Below are 20389 nucleotides of genomic sequence, written 5' to 3' on the forward strand. Positions count from 1 at the left end.
TAGGGCAGTACAAAACTAAAATACACCACTGCCTAAGCATATGGCATAATCGCAAACGAGAGACTGTACGGAGGTTCATGGAGTCTCTCTGTGACTTATTGCCATTGGAATCATAGGCACTCCATAGAGCACTGTATGGTACTTCATACAAACAATGCTTTTAGTAGATGAGTAGCTCTGAAATACAACATACAATAAAACATGCCACAAGTTTCTTTTTCTTGTAATTATAAGTAATCTAACAGATCTGTCCATATGAAATCGGATCCTCTTTCTGTTGCCTGTGGTAAATCCAATGTAATGTATTAAGCCCCGGCTCTGGTCTTCTTCCTGTTCCCACCTTTCAAGAATTTTTTTTTGATCCTTGACTCAAGGATCTGATTACATCTTCTGATAATTAACCAATGTTTATTTTAGAACACCTTGCAAAATAACTGTAACCCTATTAGAATACCACAGTTTGCCCACTCTGGTCACCCAAATGGCTTACATGACTCTATAGAACAGGTGTGCATACAACTTAAATTGTCTCTATTGTTTTGCAAGACCTTTTCATTTTCATTTTAGCAGCATCTAGTCCATTAAATCCAATTTAGCAGAATTATCAGAGCTTGAAAGGGCAGATCAAATCCCAGCTGTGCTCCCCCCAAATCAGCTTGACTATGGACTGCGGCCCTCTACTCACTTGTTCAGATCCACACATGATGCTTTGTTGAGCATTGGATTCATTTTAGTCTCTACGAAGCCTGTAGTTCCCAAAATAGTCTCTCTATTTCAATAGTGGAGTCTTCAATAGAAAAAAGAAAAAAAAAATATATCATTTAGTATGAAATGTTTACTTCTCGCCAAGCGGATGAGTCAACTCCCTCTGATACAGTAGCATTTTTCACTATGTAGATGTAATAATGCTAAGCAGGTGTTTATTTTCCAGTTGTAAAAAAGTCAAAGGAAATGCGGGAAAGAAGATTGCTATTTATGTCTGTTATAGTCCTCAATAAAAACAAAAATTCTCTCTATGGGATGAGATCTTGTTTCATTTTTGTGATGAGATGATTAATATGGAATCTGTCAGTAGTCTTGAGCCTTCACAACTGCTTACAGCCCTTTACAGAAGTTGGAGGCGGAGTGTAATGATTCTTTACTGGGTAGGGATAAGTGCAGACCTGGATCTTGCTCCAACAGTGGTAGCCCCAAACTGGGCAACAGACACTTCCCTGGCTAAGAGCAGGGGCATCAGAAGTGTCAGACAGTCTGGGTCAGCTACAAATAGTTCCAATGTGGCAAACAAGTGGTTAACCTGGGAACAAAACAAAGGATCAGGACCAAGAGAGCAGTGAAGTACACATCACTGTCACAAGGCAAATCAGGGTAGTAATGGTTCAAACATAGAAAGCTGCGTATTACAAAATCCAAAGGCAGGAGCAAAGTCAGTAAATATACGAAAGGTCAGGTCACAGGAGGTCAGAAAAGAAATAGGGATAATAGGGATCAAAAACACTAGTGTAGGATGAAAAATGTAGGGAATGTAGGGAAACCTTAGTAAATACTGTCGGGAAAACAATTGTAGGGGATTAAGACTCACAAAGAAACCTACACTCCACTCTTAGTAAATCAGGGCCACTGTAGTTTAAATACCATGCCTCAGGACCGTTGCTAGGATGGCAAAGAATGACACTAACTGTCAGAGAGTGGAACGGAGACAACACTGGGTCAGGCTAGGCAGGTTCATTATAGATACCTTCAGTTTTGTTCAATCAACATGCAAGACCAGCTCCATCCATTAAGAGCTTTTAGGTCCCTCTATTCAACTCTGAGGGACAACATTAGCAACCAATCAGGAGACCTCTAATACTGTCAATAATAGAAGAGTAGCTAAAGGAAAGGGATCATGAAGCTGTAAATAAAAAATCACCCTCCCCTCTGGGTCATAAAGAGCAGAGATTAAACAAATTCAAAATCAATCAAAATAAATGTTATCCATATTTTTTGTGAAATTCTGACATGTGGCGAATTGATTCACTCATCTCTACCTACTGACGGTAATATTGGAAACCAGTACATGCTAAAAAAAAATATAAAAAAGCAACTTTTGGAGCTTTTTAATAAATGAAAAATTATTTTTAAAAAGTCTAAGCTGTTTAATTGTATGGATATACAGTGGGGCAAAAAAGCATATAGTCAGCCACCAATTGTGCAAGTTTCCCACTTAAAAAGATGAGAGGCCTGTAATTTTCATCATAGGTATACCTCATCTATGAGAGACAGAATGAGAAAAAAATCCATAAAATAATATTGTCTGATTTTTAAAGAATTTATTTGCAAATTATGGTGGAAAATAAGTATTTGGTCAATAACAAAAGTTCATCTCAATACTTTGTTATATACCCTTTGTTGGCAATGACAGGAGTCAAACGTTTTCTGTAAGTCTTCACAAGGTTTTCACACACTGTTGCTGGTATTTTGGCCCATTCCTCCATGCAGATCTCCTCTAGAGCAGTGAAGTATTAGGGCTGTCGCTGGGCAACACAGACTTTTAACTCCCGCCAAAGGTTTTCTATGGGGTTGAGATCTGGAGACTTGCTAGGCCACTCCACTCCACCTTGAAATGCTTCTTACGAAATCACTCCTTCGTTGGACGGGCAGCGTGTTTGTGATCATTGTCATACTGAAAGACCTAGCTACGTTTCATCTTCAATGCCCTTGCTGATGGAAGAAGGTTTTCACTCAAAATATCACGATACATGGCCCCATTCATTCTTTCCCTTACATGGATATGTTGTCCTGGTCCTTTAGCTGAAAAACAGCCCAAAGGATGATGTTTCCACCCCCATGCTTCACAGTAGGTATGGTGTTCTTTGGATGCAACTCAGTATTCTTTTTCCTCCAAACACGACAAGTTGAGTTTTTACCAAAAAGTTCTACTTTGGTTTCATCTGACCATATGACATTCTCCCAATACTCTTCAGGGTCATCCAAATGCTCTCTAGCAAACTTCAGAAGGGCCTGGACATGTATTGGCTTAAGCAGGGGGACACATCTGGCACTGCATGATTTGAGTCCCTGGCTGCGTAGTGTATTACTGATGGTAGCCTTTGTTATTTTGATCCCAGCTTTCTGTAGGTCATTCACTAGGTCCCCCCGTGTGGTTCTGGGATTTTTGTTCACCGTTCTGGTGATCATTTTGACACCACGGGGTGAGATCTTGCCTGGAGCCCCAGATCGAGGGAGATTATCAGTGGTCTTGTATGTCTTCCATTTTCTAATAGTTGCTCCCACAGTTGATCTCTTCACAACAAGCTGCTTGTCTATTGCAGATTCAGTCTTCCCAGCCTGGTGCAGGTCTACAATTTAGTTTCTGGTATCCTTCAACAGCTCTTTGGTCTTGGCCATAGTGGAGTTTGGAGTTTGACTGTTTGAGGTTGTGGACAGGTGTATTTTATACTGATAACAAGTTCAAACAGGAGCCATTAATACAGGTAACGAGTGGAGGACAGAGGAGGCTCTAATAAAAAAAGAAGTTACTTTGATCCCAGCTTTCTGTAGGTCATTCATTAGGTCCACCCATGTGGTTCTGGGATTTTTGCTCACCGTTCTGGTGATCATTTTGACACCATGGGGTGAGATCTTGCATGGAGCCCCAGATCGAGGGATATTATCAGTGGTCTTGTATGTCTTCCATTTTCTAATAATTGCTCCCACAGTTGATCTCTTCACACTAAGCTGCTTGTCTATTGCAGATTCAGTCTTCCCAGCCTGGTGCAGGTCTGCAATTTAGTTTCTGGTGTCCTTCGACACTCTTTGGTCTTGGCCATAGTGGAGTTTGGAGTTTGACTGTTTGAGGTTGTGGACAGGTGTCTTTTATACTGATAACAAGTTCAAACAGGTGCCATTAATACAGGTAACGAGTGGAGGACAGAAGAGACTCTAAAAAAAAGAAGTTACAGGTCTGTGAGAGGCAGAAATCTTGCTTGTTTGTAGGTGACCAAATACTTATTTTCCACCATAATTTGCAAATAGATTCTTTAAAAACAGACAATGTGATTTTATGGGTTTTTTTTTCTCATTATGTCTCTCATAGTTGAGGTATACTCTCATCTTTTTAAGTGGGAGAACTTGCACAATTGGTGGCTGACTAAATACTTTTTTGCCCCACTGTATCTATTTTCAACATTTATTTTTTTTCTAAACAGGAACAACATAATGTGACTGAATGACTAAGCAACCAAAAGAATAATGTTAACAGGAATATAGAGATTTATGATTAAGCGCCTGGCATCTGATCCTGAAGGATTTGGCATAGTCATGGGTGTTGCCATTTTGATCATTTGGAATCTGCTATAAATTATTAATAGACTTTAGCAATTTGTTTATGACTGAAGATGGATTCATGTTATTCATTTTTTTTACATCATAAAATATTACTGAAAGTTATTTGGCAACATACAGTAAATAAGTAGCAATTTATACACCGATCAGCCCTAGCATTAAAACCACTGACAGGTATAGTGAACAACATTGGTTATCTTGTGAAAATTACATCTGTCAGGGAACGGGATACAACAGGCAAAAAGTGAACAGTCAGATCTTGAGGTTGATGTGTTTGACGCAACCGGAGGTCCACATGATATAGGTGAGAATGTAATTCATCCGATATGGTGGAGCTCATCTTTACACATGTTCAATTGCTTATTCCAGCAGCACAAATCAGTGACATACTTGTTATGTAGCAGAAGGCTTTTGGAGCCAGTGTGACTTTCAGCTGATGCATTGGCTGCTAATCAGAGATACTCAGGCCTTTTGAATAGGCAACAAGATTTGTCAGCAAGGACACTAGTAGAATTAGTGAGATAATGCTTTTTATCCTTCTTCTGGAGCAAATGCTCATGTGATGATTGAGCAAGGAGAGATGGGGGAAGGTTTACATCTGGCTGGTAGCAGTATGTCTGTTCTTCTTGAGGAGGAGTTGGATGACGAGAATAAAGTGCAACCTGAGGAGGAGGAGTAAGCGATAGAATCTGTCAAGGGGACAGGTGACAAGGAACCTACTCAAGGTGACTAATAATAGTAATAATGATAATGACAACAACCATGAGGACCAACCTTTTTAACCCCTTAAGGACCAAGGACGTACCGGTACGTCCTTGGTCCTGCTCTCCTGATATAACGCGGGGTTACACAGTACAGCATGTAGTTATGATTTTTTCCACAAGTCCGACAAAATCAAACCTATATAAGTAGGGTATCATTTTAATTGTATGGACCTACAGAATAAAGATAAGGTGTCATTTTTACCGAAAAATGTACTACGTAGAAACGGAAGCCCCCAAAAGTTACAAAACGGCGTTTTTTTATTTTTATTTTGTCGCACAATGATTTTTTTTTGTTTCACCGTAGATTTTTGGGCAAAATGACTGACGTCATTACAAAGTAGAATTGGTGGTGCAAAAAATAAGCCATCATATGAATTTTTAGGTGCAAAATTGAAAGAGTTATGATTTTTTAAAGGCAAGGAGCAAAAAACGAAAATGCAAAAACGGAAAAACCCCCGGTCCTTAAGGGGTTAAACAAGCCGGGCCCTCAGAAAAGCTGGCAAGGATGGCGAGCTGTATTTGCCATGGATGTTCTATCTTGTCCATTCTCTAGTGTAGCTTCAGAAAGAGTGTTCAGCACAGAAGACGTTGTCACCCCTAAACAAACAAGATTGTCTGTTAGCAACATGAAAAAAACTCCTATTTGTTAAAATGAATAAGGCATGGATCAGTGAGGAATTTAAACTCCTTGCCACACGCCACTGATTAGACACTACTACCACCACTGCCTGCTGTTTGCACACAGTGGTGGTAGTAGTCCACCAGTCCACTAATGCCTGATGTCTGTTGTCTACAACAACTCTCACCAGTCCACCACTGCCTGCTGTCGTCTTACTTCTACAGCTCTCACCAGTCCACCAAAGCCTTATGCACCTTTATTTTTGTGTTCAAAAGCATACAAAATGTGCTAGTGCTGTGTGTTTTTAACCTCTTAAGGACCCAGGGCGTATGGATACGCCCTCACACCCTGGGCCTTAAGGACCCAGGGCGTATCCATACGCCCTGGCGTTTTCCGGTTTCTGCCGCGCGCCGGGCAGAGATCGGAACTGGATGCCTGCTGAAATGCTTCAGCAGGCATCCAGGGCAAACGCCGAGGGGGGCCATGTAGACCCCCCATGTCGGCGATCGCCGCAAATCGCAAGGGAAATCGCCCTTGCGATCTGCGGTGATACCGGGCTGATCGGGTCTCTGGGACCCGACCGCCCGGTAATTTCGCATGATCCCGGCTGTCACAGACAGCCAGGACCATGCTAATGTATAGGAGCGAGGTGGCAAGCCTGCCACCTCCTCCTATACCCTGCGATCTGTCGGTTAGTTAACCGACCAATCGCAGGAGGGGGGGCGGTTACTTCCTCCCGTCCGGAGAGGACAGGAGGAAGACCGGAGGACGCGGCGGGGGACGGGGGAGTGCTGGGGACCGGCCCCGGTACTTACCTCGTCCCTGAAGACCCGGATCCCGGTTAGGAAGATGGCGGCGGCGGCGATAGGTGGGTAGATCTTCAGCCGCGGTCGGGCCCTTTACAGCAATGCAAGTCGCCGTAAAGCGACATGCATTGCTGTAATGGGACCCTGTGAACTACAACTCCCAGCATCCCCAGACAGCCCTTGGCGTCTGGGCATGCTGGGAGTTGCAGTTTTGCAACATCTGGAGGTCCACAGTTTGGAGACCACTGTGCCCTTCCAGATGTTGCAAAACTACACATCCTCAGCATGCCCTTACTGTCCAGGCATGCAGGGAGTTGTAGTTCTGTAACATCTGGCCCTTCAGATGTTGCAGAACTACAACTCCCAGCATGCCTGGACAGTTTTGGCATACTGGGAGTTGTAGTTTTGCAACATCTGGAAGGGCACAGATTGGGAACCACTGTATTAGTGGTCTGCAAACTGTAGTCCTCCAGATGTTGCAAAACTACAACTCCAAGCATGCTGGGAGTTGTAGTTCGGCAACATCTGGCTCTAAAGATGTTGCCGAACTACTACTCCCATCATGCCTGAGAATGCTGGGAGTTGTGGTTTTGCAACAACTGGAGGCACACTGGTTGGGAAACATTGTCTGTTTCCTATCTCAGTGTTTCCCAACCCGTGTGCCTCCAGCTGTTGCAAAACTATAACTACCAGCATGCACTGATAGACTGTGCATGCTGGGAGTTGTAGTTTTGCAACAGCTGAAGGTCCCCCCTGTGAATGTACAGGGTACATTCACATGGGCAGGGGCTTACAGTGAGTATCAGGCTGCAAGTTTGCGATGCAGCAAATTTTGCGCTGCAGCTCAAACTCGCTGTAACCCCCCGCCTGTGTTACTGTACCCTAAAAACACTACACTACACTACCACAAAATAAAATAAAAAGTAAAAAACACTACATATACACATACCCGTCTGGTACGCCACTGTTTCCAAAATGGAGCCTCCAGCTGTTGCAAAACAACTCCCAGTATTGCCGAACAGCCATTGACTGTCCCGGCATGCTGGGAGTTTTGCAACAGCTGGAGGCACCCTGTTTGGGAATCACTGGCGTAGAATACCCCTATGTCCACCCCTATGCAAATCCCTAATTCAGGCCTCAAATGCGCATGGAGCTCTCTCACTTCGGAGCCCTGTCGTATTTCAAGGCAACAGTTTAGGGCCGCAGAGGGGGTATCTCCGTACTCGGGAGAAATTGCCTAACAAATTTTGGGGGGCTTTTTTCTTTTCACCCCTTATGAAAATGTGAAGTTGGGGTCTACACCAGCATGTTAGTGTAAAAAAAAAAAAATTTTACACTAACATGCTGGTGTTGCCCTATACTTTTCATTTTCACAAGAGGTAAAAGGGAAAAAAGCCCCCCAAAATTTGTAATGCAATTTCTCCCGAGTACGGAGATACCCCATATGTGGGCGTAAAGTTCTCTGGGGGCGCACAACAAGGCTCAGAAGGGAGAGTGCGCCATGTACATTTGAGGTGATTTGCACAGGGGTGGCTGATTGTTACAGTGGTTTTGACAAACGCAAAAAAAAAAAAAAAACAACATTTCGGAAACTACACCCCTCACCGAATGTAATGAGGGGTGCAGTGAGAATTTACACCCCTCTGGTGTCTGACAGATCTTTGGAACAGTGGGCTGCGCAAATTAAAAATGTTGTACAGACCACTGTTCCAAAGTTCTGACAGACACCAGTGGGGGGTAAATGCTCACTGTACCCCTTGTTACGTTCCTCAAGGGGTCTAGTTTCCAAAATGGTATGCCATGTGGGGGTTATTTTGCTGTCCTGGCACCATAGGGGCTTCCTAAATGCGACATCCCCCCTGAGCAAAATTTGCTCTCAAAAAGCCAAATATGACTTCTTCTCTTCTGAGCATTGTAGTTCACTCGTAGTGCACTTCAGGTCAACTTATGGGGTACCTCCATACTCAGAAGAGATGGGATTTCAAATTTTGGGGGGTATTTTTTGCTGTTAACCCTTGCAAAAATGTGAAATTTGGGGGGAAACACCCATTTTAATGATTTTTTTTTTTTTTTTTTACGTATGCAAAAGTCGTGAAACCCGTGTGGGGTATTAAGGCTCACTTTATTCCTTGTTACGTTCCTCAAGGGGTCTAGTTTCCAAAATGGTATGCCATGTGGGTATTTTTTGCTGTCCTGGCACCATAGGGGCTTCCTATATGGGACATGCCCCCAAGCAAAATTTGCTCTCAAAAAGCCAAATATGACTCCTTCTCTTCTGAGCATTGTAGTTCGCCCGTAGTGCACTTCAGGTCAACTTGTGGGGTACCTCCATACTCAGAAGAGATGGGGTTACAAATTCTGGGGGGTATTTTCTGCTATTAACCCTTGCAAAAATTTGAAATTTGGGGGGAAACACACATTTTAGTGAAATTTTATTTTATTTTTTTACATATGCAAAAGTCGTGAAACACATGTGGGGTATTAAGGCTCACTTAATTCCTTGTTACATTCCTCAAGGGGTCTTGTTTCCAAAATGGTATGTCATGTGTTTTTTTTTTTTTGCTGTTCTGGCACCATAGGGGCTTCCTAAATGCAACATGCCCCCCAAAAACCATTTCAGAAAAACGTACTCTCCAAAATCCCCTTGTCACTACTTCGGTTCTAAGCCCTCTACTGCGCCCACCGAACACTTTACATAGACATATGAGGTATGTGCTTACTCGAGAGAAATTGGGCTACAAAAATAAGTATACATTTTCTCCTTTTACCCCTCGTAAAAATTCAAAAATTGGGTCTACAAGAACATGCAAGTGTAAAAAATGAAGATTGTGAATTTTCTCCTTCACTTTTCTGCTATTCCTGTGAAACACCTAAAGGGTTAAAAGGCTGACCGAATATCATTTTGAATACTTTGGGGGGTGCAGTTTTTATAAGGGGGTCATTTTTGGGGTATTTCTAAGATGAAGACCCTTCAAATCCACTTCAAACCTGAACTGGTCCCTGAAAAATAGTGAGTTTGGAAATTTTGTGAAAAATTGGAAAATTGCTGCTTCACTTTGAAGCCCTCTGGAGTCTTCCAAAAGTAAAAACACGTAAATGTTATGATGCAAACATAAAGTAGGCATATTGTATATGTGAAAAAAAAAATTTAAATATTTTGAATATCCATTTTCCTTACAAACAGAGAGCTTCAAAGTTAGAAAAATGCAAAATTTTCTAATTTTTCATAAAATTTTCTAATTTTTCACCAAGAAAGGATGCAAGTTACAATTTTTTTTACCACTATGTTAAAGTAGAATATGTCACGAAAAAACAATCTCGGAATCAGAATGATAACTAAAAGCATTCCAGAGTTATTAATGTTTAAAGTGACAGTGGTCAGATGTTCAAAAAATGGCCGGGTCCTAAGGTGTAAAATGGCTGGGTCCTTAAGAGGTTAAGCAAGCTATGTTACCATGGTTACCACATTTGTAATTAAAGGGGTACTCCACTGGAAAACATTTTTTTTTTTTAAATCAACTGGTGCCAAAAAGTTAAACATTAAATTTTGTAAATTACTTTTAAATTACTATGCTAAGTTTTAACCCTTCCAGTACTTATCAGCTGCTACCTGTTCCGGAGGAAGTTCTTTATGAATTTCTTTTTTGACTGTCCACAGTGCTCTCTGTTGACACCTCTGTCCATTTTAGGAACTGCCCAGAGTAGGAGCAAATCCCCATAGCAAACCTATCCTGCTCCAGACAGTTCCTAAAATGGACAAAGGTGTCAGCAGAGAGCACTGTGGTCAGACAGAAAGGAAATTCAAAAAGAAAAGAACTTCCTGTGGAACATGCAGCAGCTGATAAATACTGGAAGGATTAAGATTTTTAAATAGAAGTAAATTACAAATCTGTTTAACTTTCTGGCACCCATGTTTTCCAGGGGAGTATCCCTTTAACTTGGCCTTTAAATGACTTTAAAACTACTTGAATTCTTTCCTATGTTATCCTAACAGTGTTTTATGTAGCTTAAGAGCTCTAAGGCAGTGTAATTCATGTATTTTGAGGCTTATTTCATTGCCAGTTTGTGGAGAACCTGTTCACTGTAAAGCAAACTTTTTCGGAAAGTTTGCAAAGCTCAACACTTATTCTAACTATATACAGTACATATGATCATTGGGGCTAGACTTGCCAAGGCCAAAATTTCACTGGTTAAAATTTGGCTAAAGGAGTAAAACGGCTAAGGCTGGTACAGGTGGCTTAATGGTGAGGGAAAGGGTTTTCTATACCAGTGGATAAACATTTGGACAGTAGAGTTTATCAACACGTTGTGGTCAACCAAGGTCATCTCTTCATAGCGACTTTTTCCCCTATTGGAGAAGGACAATTTCAGCAGGACAATGCACCACACCACATGGGTCATATAGTCATGGATTGGTTCCAATAACATAACAGTGGGGTTTCCTTACTTCCCTGATCTTCACAATCTCCAGATTTTAATCCTATAGAACATTTCTGTGATAAGGGAGAACAGATTGTTTAGAGAACGTCTGGACCTTAAGCCATCCTGTCCACATGGGTCTCTATTCCTGCAAAACAATTTATTCACCAAGTGGAAGCTATGCCATGACAAATAGATGAAGGCCAAAGGAGGTCCAACCTGCTACTCGATGGAGGTCTCTCATAAAGTGGTCATTTAGTGTATGTAAAATACATATCTGAATATAAATGAGTAGATGTTTTGTTAAAACTATGAAGCAGGAAAACAACATTATAGGGAAAATATTACATTGACTGCTGTACTAGATGAGGACAGGTGGCTAGGTGGGTGTCATGGCACAATAAAAGTATGTGGAAGCCAATAGGATTAAATTTAGAACTGAGTCACTGGGAAGGCTTCATTTGCTCTATGCTTGGAATATACAGGTGCTTTTTTTTCTGTGAATCCACAAATCCTGATAATGCAAACACAGGTGCTCAACGCTTTACATGTCTGCAGGACCTGCATTCTCATTACGGTTTATGCTTCTGCGATGCTAAATGGATGTGCATCATCTTAAGAACGTGTAATACCAGCAATGCCGCCTAGGATCGGCATGTACCTCAATATGGTGCCGAGTCTAATTCAGTGTTTCCCAACCAGGGTGCCTACAGCGGTTGCAAAACTACAACTCCCAGCCATACTGACCACTACATCTATAGGAGGGGGTTCCTCTGTCCCCCATCGGTGACCCTGGGATGTGATCGCTGGGTCCCGATTTGTTTCCATGGCAGCTGATGACCCCTGTCTGACAAGTATGGAAGCCTGTGATTTCCAGCCATAGGTGTATGCGAGGTCCAGTCATAGGTGTATACTAACAGTTATACTATGCTGCAGAACAGATGTGATTCAATAAATAAATAAAGTGTAAAAAAAAAATAATAATAATAATAATAACTTCCCCTTTTCCAATAAAGCCCTATATTATGAAAAGAAAAAAACATATATAAAAAATAGGTATTGCCATGTTGGTACTATAGATGGAAAATGTTATTTATCCCACATGGTAAACATCGTAATGAAACAAATGAGAAACAAGAACTATGAGCATGTTCATTATTCATTGTTGTAAATATGAAATGAGAGCAGGAATGAATAACAAAATCTGACCGTAAATTCCTTACAGGATCATTAGGGATAGCTTTTCCCTTCACAGATGACGTACATTCTAAGGATGATATCCATGTGTTCTTTTTCCAACAGGAACTAATGCCATGTTTTCAGCCAACTAGTCAATACCTCTTATATATATCAATATTCTGTGGTCATTCTGAATTGGTAAAATACGAATTTTAGACCTCCCTGATGACGCCACTAGTGAACAGGTGGTAGAAACGCGTCAGCGGTTTATAGTTTTGTATAATTCTTGTTGGCATGGGTGGGCTGGCAGGGCCCATCAGAGCCCCACCTTGTGCTTGTTGTTTCTAATGGTGCTGACCACCTTGTAGAAAATTAGGATTTTAATGGCGTTGGTTACACAGGCACTATAAATGGTAACTTTTAAAGGGGTACTCCGCCCCTAGACATCTTATCCCCTATCCTTTGGATAGGATTTCAGATCGCCGGGGTCCTGCTGCTGGGGACCCCAGGGATCTACCATGCAGCACCCACCTTTAGCGGCCTCCGGAACCACTGGAAGTCCTCAGGCTGAGTCCATCTCGACCACGAGGACAGAGTAAAGTGATGTCACAGCTCCGACCCCGTGTGACATCACGCTCCGCCCCTCAATGCAAGTCTATTGGAGGGGCGTGACATCACACAGGGGCGGAGCCGTGACATCACTATGCTCTGTCCCCGTGATCGCCAGTAATCAGACCAGGAGGAAACATGCTCCAGGGACTGATTCTAACAGGGTGTGGTGTGGAAGATCACGGGGTCCCCAGTGGTGGGACCCCCGCGATCAGGCATCTTATCCCCTATCCTTTGGATAGGGGATAAGATGTCTTGGCACCGGAGTACCCATTTAAAGGTACTATTAAAAGTTAAGTTTTAGGCACACCTTTGAGTACATTATCAGTTGTTCTTTCAATTCTTTTGACCGTAAAGTCGACAGCAATTTCTCCAACTTTTTTTTTTTTTTTTTTTTTTAATTAGTAGTAGTATTTTTTATGGCTACAAATATAACCAAAATACCTTGTGTAAACATAGCCTATATATGTATTAACCTATTATTGTGTTGTAAATCTGGTCCAACACAAAATTTTGTGTTAAACCCACCCAGTAGGCATTTCTAACATGTCCTCTAGGTTTTAAGTTGTCAGTGTATGTTGTTATGTGTATGTGGATGCTGTGAACAACAACGTGTGATGTGGATTCAATGAATGGGAGAATAAAAGCTCCCCCAGTACATGAGGTGGAGAACAAGCCACACTACAAATAAGGTGTGCGCGTTTTTTGACGTTACATTGACAGAATACTTGATAATATGAAGCAGATTTCATTTTACCTCTGAGCGTTGCTCTCGGATGTGAGAGATGGGGCACAGGGCAGTACCTCCTCATGAGTCTTAGATCCCAATGGATATACAGTATCCCAAATGTATAAGCTGTAGACAAACAAACATTGTGCCAAGATCAGAGCCTGGAGAACAAGTTGTAACATTACACTCTATTCTGCAGCATTTATTTGCCAGTGATAAGAAGTGATAACTAAAGGAGCGATCTCGATGAGATCCTATTATTTACAAACAATGAAGAAATCACAAAGAGACTAAGACTAAGACTGCGTTACTCCTTGTTATAATGTTACTTTATAATATTGTCACATAATTCCAATGAACTAAAAGTATCAAGCAGGTATAGGGATTCTATTTACTAGAGGGGGAAATGCCAGATTATAAATGAAAATAAACAGTAAATATAATACTGATAGAATTCGGGTAGAAAACAGACATGGTGCACATCTACAATCTTGTATAATGATCTGATTGCTTCTCAGCATAATATCAAAAACTAACAGGTTGTTAGTATACATTTTTGATCAAAAAGTACAAGCCCACTCGCCACGTCAAGGCCACCTATTTAGAGTGGGTCCCTAATGTCCCTAGCATAAAATGGCGTAGCACTGGGTGGCGACCACCACCACCGCGACACCAGTGCCCATGGGGGGGAAACGACCCACTGGCAGAGCGTCCCCAATGGCACTCAAACCAGTCTATGGGTCGCACCTCCCCGCAGACACGGCGCCACGGCAGCAACGGGCACAGCACCACACCAGTGTGAACAAGGTGTAATGGCTCACTTACCATGCTCTCCCAGTCAGACTGGGAGGCTGCTAGGAAAGAAATGGCCCTTGTGTAGTTAACTACTACTTATATAGGGTTGGGCTGAGGGGGTGGGGAAGAGTGCCGCACATGTTCAAACAATGCTAGGGACGTTAGGGACCCACTCTAAATAGGTGGCCTTGACGTGGCGAGTGGGCTTTGTACTTTTTGATCAAAACGTATATACTAACAACCTGTTCGTTTTTGAAATTATGCTGAGAAGCAATTGGATCATTGTGCAAGATTGTAGATGTGCACCATGTCTGTTTTCTTCTTGAGTACATAAAACTGATAGAGCGTTCAGCTTGGTTAAACATAAGGATCTCTTCATTAGAGATGAGTGAAATTCAGTTTTGCTGGTTCGCCAAACTCTATCAAAAAGCTCTGGTTCTGACTGAACTGGTTCTATCTAAACCTGTACTTCAGTAATAGCCCCAAAACATGTGTCTGACACTGTCTAAGAGCCCTAAAAGCCATGTTTTACAGTGTTAGGTTACCTAGTAGTATATATCTATGGACTTCAGAGCTGTTTATAAGACAAAGTTAATTTCAAAGTTAGGATAAACTTAAGTCCAAACCTCAAATGTTTCTCAGAAGCCAAGTGGAAGTTGGCATTCTCTCTGAAAAAAAAATGCAGAGAAACTTTTGGCATCTGTGCCCAAAGAGGCTAATTGGTATTTTTTACGGAAAATTCACAAGACTCTAGATTCCACACGCGGGAGACCCATAGTCTCCGGGGTCAGGTCTCTTACAGAGTCGTTGTCTAAATATATTGATTGGCTTCTGAGATCGTTGCTAAGGGAAATTCCCTCCATGGTAAAAGATACCAATGATTTTCTGTCTGCCCTCAGTGCCCACTCTTGGCAAGAGGGTTTCATATTAACATCTATAGATGTGTGAGAAAGAAGTAAAAAAAATCTTTGTATCTGTAAAATCTTTGATACCTAATGAGCTGTATATACTGGAAAGTTGGGGTTGGCTGTTCTAGCATAATCTTCTTAATATTCCTATTATTCCTATCATCTCTTCTTTGTTTAAGACGTGATTACAATAATTGAAGTAATTACTGTGTATTTAATCATCACAATATTATCAAGCACTAGCAGCTAACACCAGGACGGAGGTAGACTTATTTGGCTCACGACACAGATCTATCATACAATAGCTTGATGAGAACTATTTGTGCTACAAGAAAAATTCTGCGGAATATATGTGACATTCTCGGATACACATACATCTGTTGGAACCAGTTGTTCGTATTTTTCAAGAGCGCAGTCTTCATTCTGCATATGAGCTTGGGATTACCTATACGAAACGGCAACAGATTGGCTTTTTGATCAAATACAGATGGATTATCAGTATGACCCTGTTTTAAGCATTGACATGCAATCTGCAGATATAATTCACTCAAAGACAGATAAAAAATACGAGGAACATTAAATCACTCTTCTCTCTGGCAGGGAACTAGTTCATGGAGAAGAACGCTAGACAAACACAAGCAGAAGGACAGAAGAAATGATATCTAGCAGCTACAATAATATCTGTAGACTGGAAATGTGTTAGGATCTATCTATAACTTTAATGTACATATCACTTTTAGTAATTTACTTTGGCAAATCTCCTTAGAGGCAAGTCTGCCGGTCCACCACCTGAGAGGTCACGACTCCATGACTCAGATACCCTATAAGATGCCTCATACATATATTATTGGTTGTTTATTGAACCATTTTATTTAATCAGTGTCAGTTATAACCAGAAGGACCCATTTAGTGATTAGTATAATGGATTAGACAGTGGGATAAGGGGACTGTTGTCCATCAAGTCCATCTGGTGCATGTATGGTGAAAGATGTATTCCAATCTTAGACATGTATGACAAATCCACATATGTGACCACCTCTCCATTTGTACTCTGCAGTCAGATCATGGGACCCTCATTCTCCCAGCTATTGGGGCCCTAGAAGTGGGCAGTACTCCCATCTACATCATACAGAATTTCACTTAAGTGAGTACACCCCTTACATTTTTGGAAATATATTATTATTCAGATGGTTCAAGCGTGTGTGGCGGTAACCAGGTCAAGAGTAAAAAGACAAGTTGTCTTGCCTACAGTCAAGCATAGTGGTGGGAGAGTCATGACCTGGGCCTGCATGAGTGCTGCTGGCGATTAGGAGCTAGAGAGGAATTTATTTTATATAATGTGAGGGGTGGACTCACTTATGGGAGATACTGTATAAAATGTGAGGGGTGGACTCACTTATGGGATATACTGTATATATAATGTGAGGGGTGGAGTCACTTATGGGATAATACTGTATATATAATGTGAGGGGTGGACTCACTTATGGGAGATACTGTATATAATGTGAGGGGTGGACTCACTTATGGGATATACTGTATATATAATGTGAGGGGTGGACTCACTTATGGGAGATACTGTATATATAATGTGAGGGGTGGACTCACTTATGGGAGATACTGTATAAAATGTGAGGGGTGGACTCACTTATGGGATATACTGTATATATAATGTGAGGGGTGGAGTCACTTATGGGATAATACTGTATATATAATGTGAGGGGTGGACTCACTTATGGGAGATACTGTATATAATGTGAGGGGTGGACTCACTTATGGGATATACTGTATATATAATGTGAGGGGTGGACTCACTTATGGGAGATACTGTATATAATGTGAGGGGTGGACTCACTTATGGGATATACTGTATATATAATGTGAGGGGTGGACTCACTTATGGGAGATACTGTATATAATGTGAGGGGTGGACTCACTTATGGGAGATACTGTATATATAATGTGAGGGGTGGACTCACTTATGGGAGATACTGTATATAATGTGAGGGGTGGACTCACTTATGGGAGATACTGTATATAATGTGAGGGGTGGACTCATTTATGGGAGATAATGTATATAATGTGAGGAGTGGACTCACTTATGGGATGTACTGTATATATAATGTGAGGGGGGGACTCACTTATGGGAGATACTGTATATAATGTGAGGAGTGGACTCACTTATGGGAGATACTGTATATAATGTGAGGGGTGGACTCATTTATGGGAGATAATGTATATAATGTGAGGAGTGGACTCACTTATGGGATGTACTGTATATATAATGTGAGGGGGGGACTCACTTATGGGAGATACTGTATATAATGTGAGGAGTGGACTCACTTATGGGATGTACTGTATATAATGTGAGGGGTGGACTCACTTATGAGAGATACTGTATATATAATGTGAGGGGTGGACTCACTTATGTAAGATACTGTATATAAAATGTGAGGGGTGGACTCACTTATTGGATATACTGTATATAATGTGAGGGGTGGACTCACTTATGGGAGATACTGTATATATAATGTGAGGGGTGGACTCACTCATTGGAGATACTGTATATATAATGTGAGGGGTGGACTCACTTATGGAAATACTGTATATATAATGTGAGGGGTGGACTCACTTATGGGAGATACTGTATATAATGTGAGGGGGGGACTCACTTATGGGAGATACTGTATATATAATGTGAGGGGTGGACTCACTTATGGGAGATACTGTATATAATGTGAGGGGTGGACTCACTTATGGGATATACTGTATATATAATGTGAGGGGTGGACTCACTTATGGGAGATACTGTATATAATGTGAGGGGTGGACTCACTTATGGGATATACTGTATATATAATGTGAGGGGTGGACTCACTTATGGGAGATACTGTATATAATGTGAGGGGTGGACTCACTTATGGGAGATACTGTATATATAATGTGAGGGGTGGACTCACTTATGGGAGATACTGTATATAATGTGAGGGGTGGACTCACTTATGGGAGATACTGTATATAATGTGAGGGGTGGACTCATTTATGGGAGATAATGTATATAATGTGAGGAGTGGACTCACTAATGGGATGTACTGTATATATAATGTGAGGGGGGGACTCACTTATGGGAGATACTGTATATAATGTGAGGAGTGGACTCACTTATGGGATGTACTGTATATAATGTGAGGGGGGGACTCACTTATGGGAGATACTGTATATAATGTGAGGGGTGGACTCACTTATGAGAGATACTGTATATATAATGTGAGGGGTGGACTCACTTATGTAAGATACTGTATATAAAATGTGAGGGGTGGACTCACTTATTGGATATACTGTATATAATGTGAGGGGTGGACTCACTTATGGGAGATACTGTATATATAATGTGAGGGGTGGACTCACTCATTGGAGATACTGTATATATAATGTGAGGGGTGGACTCACTTATGGAAATACTGTATATATAATGTGAGGGGTGGACTCACTTATGGGAGATACTGTATATAATGTGAGGGGTGGACTCACTTATGGGAGATACTGTATATATAATGTGAGGGGTGGACTCACTTATTGGAGATACTGTATATATAATGTGAGGGGTGGACTCACTTATGGGAGATACTGTATATATAATGTGAGGGGTGGACTCACTTATTGGAGATACTGTATATAATGTGAGGGGTGGATTCACTTATGGGATATACTGTATATATAATGTGAGGGGTGGACTCACTTATTGGAGATACTGTATATATAATGTGAGGGGTGGACTCACTTATGGAAATACTGTATATATAATGTGAGGGGTGGACTCACTTATGGGAGATACTGTATATATAATGTGAGGGGTGCACTCACTTATGGGATATACTGTATATAATGTGAGGGGTGGACTCACTTATGAGAGATACTGTATATAATGTGAGGGGTGGACTCACTTATGGGAGATACTGTATATAATGTGAGGGGTGGACTCACTTATGGGAGATACTGTATATAATGTGAGGAGTGGAGTCACTTATGGGAGATACTGTATATATAATGTGAGGGGTGGAGTCACTTATGGGAGATACTGTATATATAATGTGAGGGGTGGACTCACTTATGGGAGATACTGTATATATAATGTGAGGGGTGGACTCACTTATGGGAGATACTGTATATATAATGTGAGGGGTGGACTCACTTATGGGAGACACTGTATATATAATGTGAGGGGTGGACTCACTTATGGGAGATACTGTATATAATGTGAGGGATGGACTCACTTAGGGGAGATACTGTATATAATGTGAGGGGTGGACTCACTTATGGAAGATAATGTATATAATGTGAGGGGTGGACTCACTTATGGGAGATACTGTATATATAATGTGAGGGGTGGACTCACTTATGGGAGATACTGTATATATAATGTGAGGGGTGGACTCACTTATGGGAGATACTGTATATATAATGTGAGGGGTGGACTCACTTATGGGAGATACTGTATATAATGTGAGGGGTGGACTCACTTATGGAAGATACTGTATATATAATGTGAGGGGTGGACTCACTTATGGGAGATACTGTATATATAATGTGAGGGGTGGACTCACTTATGGGATATACTGTGTATATAATGTGAGGGGTGGACTCACTTATGGGAGATACTGTATATATAATGTGAGGGGTGGAGTCACTTATGGGAGATACTGTATATATAATGTGAGGGGTGGACTCACTTATGGGAGATACTGTATATAATGTGAGGGGCGGACTCACTTATGGGAGATACTGTATATATAATGTGAGGGGTGGACTCACTTATGGGAGATACTGTATATATAATGTGAGGGGTGGACTCACTTATGGGAGATACTGTATATAATGTGAGGGGCGGACTCACTTATGGGAGATACTGTATATATAATGTGAGGGGTGGACTCACTTATGGGAGATACTGTATATATAATGTGAGGGGTGGACTCACTTATGGGAGATACTGTATATATAATGTGAGGGGTGGACTCACTTATAGATGATACTGTATATAATGTGAGGTGTGGACTCACTTATGGGAGATACTGTGTATATAATGTGAGGTGTGGAATCACTTATGGGAGATAATGTATATATAATGTGAGGGGTGGAGTCACTTATGGGAGATACTGTATATATAATGTGAGGGGTGGACTCACTTATGGGAGATACTGTATATATAATGTGAGGGGTGGACTCACTTATGGGAG

The 20389-nt window shown here is 41.3% G+C and overlaps 1 long non-coding RNA gene across 1 annotated transcript in view; it reads right to left on the reverse strand.

Moving 5' to 3' along the window:
- Positions 1-5275: 5275 nt before the first annotated feature.
- Positions 5276-20389, reverse strand: part of LOC130360548 (uncharacterized) — a 29838-nt gene continuing 14724 nt past the window's right edge. The window contains exons 2-3 of the long non-coding RNA XR_008890703.1: positions 13480-13578; positions 5276-5687 (exon numbers count right to left, since the gene is read on the reverse strand). This is a non-coding gene — a long non-coding RNA (uncharacterized LOC130360548). The remainder of the gene's footprint in view (positions 5688-13479; positions 13579-20389) is intronic.

This window comes from Hyla sarda, chromosome 3 (assembly GCF_029499605.1).
Source record: "Hyla sarda isolate aHylSar1 chromosome 3, aHylSar1.hap1, whole genome shotgun sequence".
In the NCBI taxonomy this organism is placed as follows: domain Eukaryota; kingdom Metazoa; phylum Chordata; class Amphibia; order Anura; family Hylidae; genus Hyla; species Hyla sarda.